The sequence below is a fragment of the Echinops telfairi genome, unplaced genomic scaffold (genome assembly GCF_000313985.2).
Source record: "Echinops telfairi isolate 266 unplaced genomic scaffold, ASM31398v2 ScPeMD7_18;HRSCAF=68, whole genome shotgun sequence".
NCBI lineage: Eukaryota > Metazoa > Chordata > Mammalia > Afrosoricida > Tenrecidae > Echinops > Echinops telfairi.
Genome location: NW_022103915.1, coordinates 77743995 through 77755038, shown reverse-complemented (window position 1 = coordinate 77755038; position 11044 = coordinate 77743995). Strand labels below are relative to the sequence as shown.

Genomic DNA, 11044 nt, shown 5'->3' with positions numbered 1-11044 from the left:
GGGGTGGAAGCTGGAATGGCACTACTCACTATTATTCCTAGGGATCCACTTGCAGCATTTTTGCTTCCTGTCTCAGCAAACCTATACTTTTCAGGCCTGGAGGTCCTGGTCCCGAAGGAAGGAACTTTCCCACCTGGAAACACAGCACGGATTCCACTGAACTGGCAGCTGAGAATGCCCCCTGCCACTTTGGGCTTCTCATGTCTTTGAATCAACAGGTCAGGAAGGTTATCCCTGTACTGAGTGGTGTGATTGATCCTCATTGCCAAGGAGAAATTGGACTGGTGCTACATAATCGAGGGAAAGAAGAATATGCCTGGAATCCAGGAGATTCCATAGGCTGACTCTTAGTGCTACCGTGCCCTGTTATTAAAGGAAATGGTAAGTTACATCAACTCAATCTTGACAGACATCTAATGATCCAAACCCCTCAGGAATGAAGGTCTGGGTCATCTCACCAGGCAAAGCTGAGGTGCTGACCAAGGGCAAAGGTAATGCAGAATGGGTAGCAGAAGAAGGTAGTTCTACCTATCAGTTACAACCATGTGATCAATTGCAAAATCAAGATTTGTGATTGTCAGGATTTTTTTCTTCGTATGTGCTTATTGACTATCTTTCCTTTTTTCATGTATGATGTACCATATGCAATCATATCCAATGTGTTTTCATTTATATGTATGATAGATGTATGCTGTTAGATAAAATGTGATTTCATTAATTTCTGGAAATTACATATGGCTAAAGAATTGTGTACAGGTGCCAAGTTAGAAAGGGGTGGACTGTGATAGGTTTATTGTGCCAACTTTTCCAATAGGAAGATGTGGAAGTAATCAGGTCGCAGTTTGATTGAAGGGGAAAGAGATAAATGGCTCTACCAAGTCTGATCCCCTCTCTCTCTCTCTTGCTCTCTGGTAATCACAGTGTGCTGGAGCTTACTGCTGCTTTAGCTTCTTCTCTGCCTCAACATGTGAGCCACCCTACCTGTGGGCAGGCCAACCCATGAATTGTGTCACTAGACCTGCTATGCCACACTACTGGTGCTTTCATAACTTGGGCTTGAGGCTGGTAGATCCTGTTGCTTTACATTGCCTGTGTTTGATATCCCATCCAGGCGTGCTTCACTAAGCTCCCAAGCTACTGACTGTTGGTGACCCATCTTGCTGCCTGTGAGCAGACTCTTGTTGCCTTGCCTGAGGGAGGACTTTCCTGTCTGCTTCCTTGACCTTGGACCCAGCAGTCCATGTGAGTTGAAGGACTTTCAGTATATTAACTCTTCCATAGAATTAAGTTGAACTGAACCCTCGGTACTGCTGTGTGGACTAATTAGCTGTTATATTCCTTCTTACTGTATAAACCTATCTTCATAAATATATAAAATCATGTGTCCTGGTTTTGTTTCCTCTAAAGAACCCTGCCTCACACACACAGGTTTATACTGAATTGTGTCAGAAAAATTAAAAAGCTGTATGTACACAAAATTATACTTGTGCATACTAATTTCTAGTTTCAAATTTCTTTAAAGTAAATAATTTACCTTCACCTTCACAGAGAACCTGTGAAGAATTATGCAGCATAAGGGCATGATTTTAAAGAGTTTGTGGTAGTTACATAATCTCCTGTCAGCTTGCGAAAGGGTAGAGTCTAGCTTGTCAATCAGGTCACAGCTTGATGACCTCATTTGGAGGTGTGAAGGAGATAAATAGCTCACTGGAGGACAACATGCTCTCTGCTTCAACTCTCTCTGCTCCATCCTGCTGATAAGCCACATGCAGCTATGTTGATGGCAGTGAGAGCCTTGGGGCTGGAGGAGCCATGTGGTGAGCCACACCACCACTGAGATGCTTCCACCACCACTGGATCCACAATACTTTCTACCCACTAGCATGTGGTCTTCCTGCATTCAGTGTCATTGCATATGTTGCATGAGTCTGAACAGGAATTTAAAGACTGGATCAGACATATGGACTAACATCGGACGTATAGACATGATCTGGACTGGGCTGGAATATTTTCTTAATGTACACTTGCTCTTTGATGTAAAATCTTTCTTACACACATTTGAGTGTCTATGGATTTGCTTCTCTAGTCTATCTGGACTAGCACAGAGATGATCTTGAGAATATCCCATCTGAATTTAGAAACAACCTTAAGAATAAGTCTGACATTTTAAACACTACAGTATGAAAATTAGGCTTTTCATGGTATAGCATCAAGGACATACAGAAAACAAGAGCTATTAAAAAGACAATAAAGAAATAAATGTTAAAAATGAATGTCTGAAGATACTCTTAAACTTGCTCTTGAATAGCTAAAGTAATTAATGAGATAACATATCTATATAGAGGATTTCAAAGAGTGATTCAAGTAAATAAAGTAAAGTGCGATGCTGAAATGTGCTAATACTTGACTTTAGACAGCTATAAGGATTTAATAAAATTGACATTTTTTCAAGATGTAAGAAATTTTTGAAAAATCAAGCTTTGGAGTGCACTATTGAAGGATTCTGTGGGTACGCTGACTACAATAGGTTCACACTTGGCAATGATTATGAGAAGCTGGCAAAATTTCATTCTGTTGTATATATGATCACTATATATGGAAATCCATCTGACAGCGTTGAACATCAGTACCAAAAGATTGAATGGCATCAAAATAAAAATTCACTGTCATCGAACTGAATGTGAATCGAGGACACAGGAAACATCAAAAGAAGACAAGAAATACATAATCACGGTAGCACCCTCCCCCCAAAAATCAGTGTTCAAGCATTTCAGGAGGTCGCATATAATCCAGAAGCAATGGTATTGAAGAATGATAGGAATGTGGCACAGAAGACATTGGTGAAGAACCAAGCTCTAGAATGTCATGGAATGCCATTTGAGATGCTTCAGAAAATGGATGAAACACTGGAAGTGTTTATTCATCTCTGTCAAAAAAAATTGGAAAACAATTACCCAGTGAATCGACTGGAAGAGATTCATATTTATGTTCATCCCAAAGAAAGGTGACACAACAGAATGAAGATATTACCAAGCAATGTCTTTAATATTGTATACAAGTAAAAATTTGCTAAATAATTCAAATATGGTTGCAGTAGTCTATTGACTTCAAACTTCAAACAGTAATTCAAGTCTATGGTAGTTACATAATCTGTTGTCAATTTGAGACTTACGAGTGAAGGAGTGGAGTTTAACCTGTCAATCAGGTCACAGTTTGATGACCTCACTTGGAGGCAGTAAGAAGATAAATAGCTCATTAGAGGGGGGGCACATGCTCATTCCTTGGGAGACATACCTGCTGAGAAGACACATGGAGAGAGGCTGATGGAGCCCTAGGAGCCACGTGGAGACCCCTACCAGCACTGAGATGCTTACAACACCACTAGATTCACAAGACTTCCCACCCACTGGCCTGTTATCTTCCTGCATTCAGCAACATTGCATGTGTTTCATGAGTCTGAAGGGAACTTTATAGATTGATATCAGACACATGCGCTAATATAGGATTTATGGAATTGATCTGGATTGGGCTGCGATGTTTTCTCAATATTCAACTGCTTTTGTATATAAATCTCTTTTTTATACACATATAAGTGTCTATAAATTTGTTTCTCTAGTCAACTCAGACTAACACAAAGCTGGATTCAGAAAGGAGGTAGAATGGGTATACCATTGCGGATGTCAGCTAGATTTTAATTGAAAGTAAAAAAAAAATTAGAAAGTTTTTTTCCTGTCTATATTTATTATGCAAAGACATTGGACTATATGAATCATAGCAAACTATGAATAACTTTGAGATGTATGAGAATCCCAGAGTATATATCATTGTGCTCATAAAGAATCTGTACATAGACAAAGAGGCCATAATTCAAACAGACCAAGAGAATGGCTAGGGGTGTATCTCAGTTGTGTCCTTTCACCATCTGTATGCTGAGCAAAAAATATGCGAATTTGTATGCTGAGCAAATAATCTGTGAATTTGGACATGAAGAACATGACATCAGATTGAAAGAAGACGATTAGCAACCTATGATATACAGATGACACAGCCCCGCTCTCTGAAGCAAAGAGGACTTGAAGTACTTACTGATTGTGATAGGTTTATTGTGCCAACCTGGTCCATAGGAACTTGTGGAATTAATCAGTTTGATTGGAAGGCAAAGGGATGTTGCTCTGCAAGGTCTGCCCCTCTCTTGTGCTGCTGCCTTAGCTAGTTCTCTGCCTCATCCTGTGAGCTAGAATACCGGTGGGCCAAGACAACCCATGAATTGTGTTGCTAGAACTTGAGGCTCCTTCAAGACCTGCTTTGCCACACTGCTTATGTGTACATCACTTGAGCTTGAGGCGGGTGGATTCTGTTGCCTTGCATTGCTTGAGTTTGATAGCCTATCCAGGCCTGCTCCGCTAAGCTCCCAAACTAGTGACTGTTGCTGACCTGTCCTGCTGTTGGCTGCCTTGCCTAAGGGAGGATTCTGAGATCTGCTTCCTTTACCTTGGACCTGGCAGTCCTTGTGAGTTGAAAGACTTCCAGTATATTAACTCTTCCATGGAAGTGAGTTGAACTGAGCCATCTGCACTGTTGTGTGGACTAATTAGCTGTTATATTCTTTCTTGCTGTATAAACCCATCCTGATATATATAGAAATATATATAGATATTCATAATTGTCCTGGTTTTGTTTCTCTAGAGAACCTGATTAACACACTGATTAAATCAGACTACAGCCTTCAGTATAGATTATACCTCAACATTAAGAAAACAAAAATCCTCAAGATAAAATGATAAAAACAATCCTCAAAACCTCAAAATGATATGATAAAATATATAAAGTATTGATCTATCAATTATTTGATTTTACTTGAATCCAGAATCAATGTCCAAGGAATGACTAGATAAGAAAGAACATATTTCCTTGGACAAATCTACTGGAAAAGAGCTCTTTGAAGTCTTCCAAAGCAAAGATATCACTTTAAGGACTAAGCTGCACCTGACCCAAGCCATGATAATTTTAATTGCCTCCTATGCATATGAAAACTGGACAATGAATAAAGAACGCTAAATAGAGAGCAGTCCCTTTAAATGAATGTGCTGGCAAATAATATGTTATAGACCATGGAATTCCAGAGGACTGAACACCAAGAATGCTGCTTAGAAGTGAAGATGGTTAGACTTAGTTTTATTTGATTTGAATAGTATATCAGCGAAAAGCAGTGCCTAGCGAAGGACATGGTGCTTGGTCAAGTAGAGGCTCAACAAAAGTGATGAAGCCCCTCAATAAGAGGGATCGAGACAGTCATTGCCACAATGACTCAAACAGAGCAACAAGTGTGAAGGTAAGGCAGGACCGACCTAATGACATCCAATGACAACATATCTATCTTCAACAGTACATGAAAAGAAGATGGGAGGAATACATAGTCACTTTGACAAAATGAAATGGTCAACATTCAACATTTTGAGATCTCATGGTGCTTAAGGAAGAAATCCAAACTTCACTGAGACGTTACTGAAAAATAAGATTTTAGGAATTAGCAGGATGCCTATTAAAATGTTTAAATAAACTGATGCAGTTTTAGGCAACTCAGTAGTCCATGCCAACAAATTTGGAAGTAAGCTAGCTATCTAGCTAACCAACTAGAAGAGATTTATATATTACCAAGTAGAATAAAGAGATTATCTATCAATATCATCAATATTACATGCAAATAAAATTTTACATAAGATAATCCAAAAACACTTGCAATAGTACATACAGGGAACTACCAGAAAATAAAACTTTAATCAGAGCAAATAATCCTAGAAGCAGTACTATATATATTTTACGAACTACTGTATCAGGATCAGAGGAAGACTCTTTATAACAGCCTATGATCTAGAAATGACAAAGTTGATTGCTGAGAGTGATGAGGATTTAAAGCACTTACTGATGAAAATCAGAGAATGCAGCCTAGAGTAAGGATTGTAACTCAGTATAAAGAAAATAAAACATGCTCGCCCGTTGGTCCCTGAGATAAACACATGTGGGGTTAATTGAAGGGCGGAGAGATAAATGGCTCCGTGAGCCTCCCCTTTCTAGAGTTTCGGAGGCTATACCTTTTTGGTAGCAAGCAGCCTCTCTTTTAAAGAGAAGCTGGTGAGTTTAAACTGATAACTTTGACCTGATGTTTGATGACTGGGTTAGCCGGCTTCCCTAGAGAAGCAAAACCAGTGACTCTTGTATGCAGATGTGCAGCAAAGGAAATTCAGATCAAGAAATGGCTCACATTGTTGGAGAATTGGTAAAGCCGATTTGGTTCTAGTGCTTGGGTCAGACGTAAACTGAAAGCTTCTCCTGACTCTTGGAGTTTTAGGGGCTGATGAGTGGGAAGCCGGTGAAGCAGGGACAGTACAGGCTGGTGGATGCTGAGCTGAATCAACCCAAGATTGGCCAAAATGAATCCAAGGTTGGCTGTTCACTGTTGGCCCCTGGATTCAGCAGGCCACGTGACAGGAGGTTGATGAACCACATTTGGTGGTTTCCAAATCCGGCTAGTTTCCAGACACTGTCAATTTATACTAAGAGTAGGTTGCGGCCCGGAATGAAGCCTCCCTCAAATGTAGCAGGGCTGTGACGGGTTAAGGAGGCATATTCTCCCCCTAGTGGTGTAGTGGTTGTGCTCAGAAGTCAGCATTGACTGCATGGCAGTGAGTTTGATTTGGCTTTTGGGGTCTCCCCACAATTGTTTGACTGCTTCATAGATGATCCCATGATGGAGTTGACCACACTATGTCATATCATGGGAGAACCCCCGCCACCATGCTGATGTAAAACCTGTCACAGTGGCTTCACCCCTTAACCCACAGCCCTACCAGGGTTATAATATACTTCTCAGACTCATAATGAATTTTGTATACCTTCTAAATTAAGATAGTGTGATATTTTTAATTTGAGCTATCACCTTAGTTTAATGTATGCTTTGCATGATTTTTCAAATTTCAGAGTCATAAAAGTTTAAGCTAATTAAAGAAGTAGGTGCTGTGGCTAAGTGTTATTCAGTTGATTTCTACTTACAACAACTCCATGTGATAATGTAGACCTACTGACTATAGGATTTTCTTGACTCTAATATTTAAAACAGTAGACTGTCAGGAGAATCAGGTGGACTTCAACCAAGAATGTTTTTCTTAACAACAATGCACTGCAATTGCATCAATCAAAACAACAACAGCAAAAACCAAACAATGCCATCGAGTCTACGCCAACTCATAACAGCCCTAAGGGACAAAGTAGAACTGCCCCCTGTGAGTTCTCCAGACTGGAACACTTTATATAATTGTAGAACGTTCTGTCTTTCTGTAATGTTCCGTCTTTTATAAAATACATATCAACAATTGGGAGGGCAGTCACAGACTGGTGTTTATACGATCACGTCAGAGCTCACTCAATTGCACTTTGCAGCAGCGTATTGAACTCATTGCCATCAAGTCACTGCTGACTGATGGCATTGGGTTTGTTTCTGAGAATATAACTGTTTATGAGCATAGAAAGTCCAGTCTTTCCCCTGCAGAGCTGCTGGGGTCTTTGAATCGCCACGCATGCAGATCGCAGCCCAACACAGAACCACTACCCCATCAGAGCAGCATCTGCATTATTTACCTAAATATATGCCCATATGTTACAACGTTGAACAATACCTAAGTAATCCAATTAAACGGGACATCAGCAAAGTCTTCCTCGTGGGCTTTAACTACTTTTCACTCCGCATTCAACAAGTTGCTGGTCCCCAGCAGCAGCTCTTTAAAGTCAAGGGATTCTTTTCAAATGATGACAGATACAGAGTGAGTCCACCAGATGTACCCTGGAAGAAAGGCCTAATCATCCACTCTCAAGAATATCAGCCACTGTAAACTCCGTGGAGCACAATTCTACCCTTACACCTCTGGACTGCCTGAGTTGAGATCAACTCCACAGCGGCTGGAAAGGAAAAGAAAGGAAGGAAGGAAGGAAGGAAGGAAGAGCCTACAAAGGAGAATACGTTTAACAATGTTCAAGTTTTACAATAATATTTATTATTTGTCTTTAATTACATATTATCAATATATAATATATTATATATTTTACATATATGTAAACTAATATTTATTATTAGTGGGTCATATTTTCCCTGAATTTTAAATGTGCATCTTTTATTGTGCTTTTTCCCTGTGAAGAAATTAAAGAAGGAGGAGATACTGAAGAGAAAAGTGAGATGAGTTGTTATAGAATCATCATAGTCTACGGCCATACCACCCTGAACGCGCCTGAACTCATCTGGTCTCAGAAGCTAAGCAGGGTCAGGCCTGGTTAGTACTTGGATGGGAGACCACCTGAGACTACTGGGTGCTGTAGACTTAAAAAAAAAATCATGATGAGTGCAAAGAAGCGGTAAAATAAATGGATTTTGAAAGAGTATTGACTTAAGGGATTTCAGAGCTGCTGCTAGTCTATTGTTGTGAGCTGTCATGTTGACCACATATGATATCGCAGAGCTACTCCATTGCTTCCCTAACCGGCAATTTTTGAGAGAGCAGATCTTTCCCAGCTCTTTTCTTCTTTGCGCACCTGGTAGGTTTGAACCACTGCCCTTAAAGCTAGCAGGTGACTGCTTAACATTTGCACTGCCCCAAACCCAAGGTATAATCATACGTGAAGTTATGAGTTTCTAGTGCTGAGAGTCAATAGTTGGTAAGTTAAAGTTCAAACATATTATGTGCACAGGCAAGGAGTTTAAGAGTTCATTGTGGAGGACAAGAGGGGTGAATCAGTTGCCAGAGTCCTTTTTCATGAATCTTCGCATTTACAGCAAAAGCTGTTTCTTCTGCCTGGAATGTCTTTACAACCACCCATTTGCCTGTCAAACTCCTATGCTTTTTCAAGTACCAGCCCAAATATCAACCACTCTATGAATCACTGCCTATGAATCATGTCAAATTAATTCCTCCAAGCTCTCTGATCTTATAGCACTTTATTCCCACCTTGATTATAGCATTTAACAGATTGAGTTGTATCTATACTTTTATAAATACATTTCTCCATAAACTGTGAATGCCACAATGGTAGTCACCAGACTGCAATCCCTCTGGTAAATTCCATCACACAGCCAATGCCTGCCAGGCATCTGGTTCACAATATTATATTTATTAAGTAAAATAATGTATAAATAAGTAATAGCCAACATGGGGACATACAAGAAAGAATAATTAAGTCTTGTTCAAGAGACAGGGAGACATTCACTTAAAATGAATCAGTCAAACCCGACTTTTCAAAGGTCTTAGGTTTAGCTAATTATAGAACCAGAAGAAAAATCTTGCTTGAGTAATGATAGAAGCCAAAGCACAGCATGAGCAGAGGCTGAATGCATTCAGAAATTATATGGATCATCATTCATTAGTGAATTTGTTTAATAGATATGTGTTCATCACTCCTATAGCCCACATATTGGTGAAGTAGAATGAATAAAAATAAAATAATAATGTAATTTCCTTGTCATCAAGGATCTTAACAAGCTCCTCTAAAGTCAACCCCTAATGACAACCACTGGTCTAATTTCTGTGACCATAGCTTATTTTGGCTCTTTTCCATTTGGTTTCTTTTCACTCAGCATGATATTTTGTAAGATTCATCATTTGTTCTGTGTATCATTAGTTTGTTGCTCTTTATTGCTGAATAGTAGTACCTGCTCATCTGTTCAGGAGACCCGGTGAGTCAGGGAACACATTGGGCTGCTGACGGCAAGATCAGTAGTCCGTAATCACTAGCTGGTCCAAGGGAGAAACACAAGGCTTTCTACTGTGTAAAGACAAGCGATCTCAGAAATCCGCAGGAGCAGTTCCATCCGGCTCTCTAGGGTGGTTATGAGTTGAATTGATATGATGACAGTGCATTTCTTTCTTGGTTTCTTCTTCTGCTAATGAATATGTGGATTTATTATTCACATTATATATTATTCATAGGATTACTGATTCATAGGCCAAGTATATATTTGAGCCAATAAGAAATGGGAAACCTTTTCCCCACATGATTGCTTAATTTTTACATTAAGAACAGTAGTGTATAAGGGTTCTGCTATCACCCACCCTATGCTTTCTAGTAACTCCCATTTTCAGTATAATTTTAAAGTTTTAAATCATTCCAGTAATTGTTTTAATTTTCAATTCCATGATGACCAATGAAGTCAAGCATTTTATAGCTTTATTCATTATTTATACTTTTATGTGTGTGAAATAACTCCTTAAGAATGGTTTTTAAGAAAGAATAGGCAAGACCCAACTGTAGAGAAGTTGAAAATATGGAACCAAAACACGAATTCGGAGAATACGTTCTTGGAGAGAAACAAATATCATGCCCATGGATACAACTTTTATTACAAAAATCAAGTTTGTGAATTTTTCTATCTTCTAATTTTGTTGCATCGGGCCTCAAATGTGTTCTTAGAACATCTTAGATAAGTTGTGTTTTTTACTACATACTAGCCTTTGCTGATTTTGACATTGCATGTGATTTCAAGAACACTGTTTTCTTGCATGTAACAGGCATCCAGCAGTCACATGAATCCACAGCAGAATTTGGATGCAAATACGGAATACATGAAGTAAGCTATGTCACACAGCTGAAAACATATAAAGAGTTTTCTGAAGGTCAAAAGCAAGGAAGGATAAATATGACGTACAGTCGATAAAATTATATAAAATAATGACCAGAGATGAATAAAATGATTATACATGCTGCAAATCTATGAGAAGAAAATGTAAGTCTTTGAATTTAATGACAGTCTAACATCTGTGTCATTTAAAAGCAGTCGCTTTCTAATAAACATTCCACATTAGTAATACATTCTATGTGAAAACCAATGACATAAGATTTAAAATTTTAATTTCCCTGCATGGTTTTAATGACAATGTATTTTATATGTAATAAAATCCACACATGGTAATCGTAAACAAAATAGAAACAACGATCTTATTTCAGTTAAAGTTTACTTTCCTTGACAACCTCACTTGCCGCAACCTTTCATCTCACAACCACA

The 11044-nt window shown here is 38.9% G+C and overlaps 1 non-coding gene across 1 annotated transcript; it reads left to right on the top strand.

Moving 5' to 3' along the window:
- Positions 1-8251: 8251 nt before the first annotated feature.
- Positions 8252-8370, top strand: LOC115868785. Its single transcript, XR_004045770.1, has one exon. It is a non-coding gene; the product is annotated as a 5S ribosomal RNA (ribosomal RNA).
- The last annotated feature ends 2674 nt before the right edge of the window (positions 8371-11044 follow it).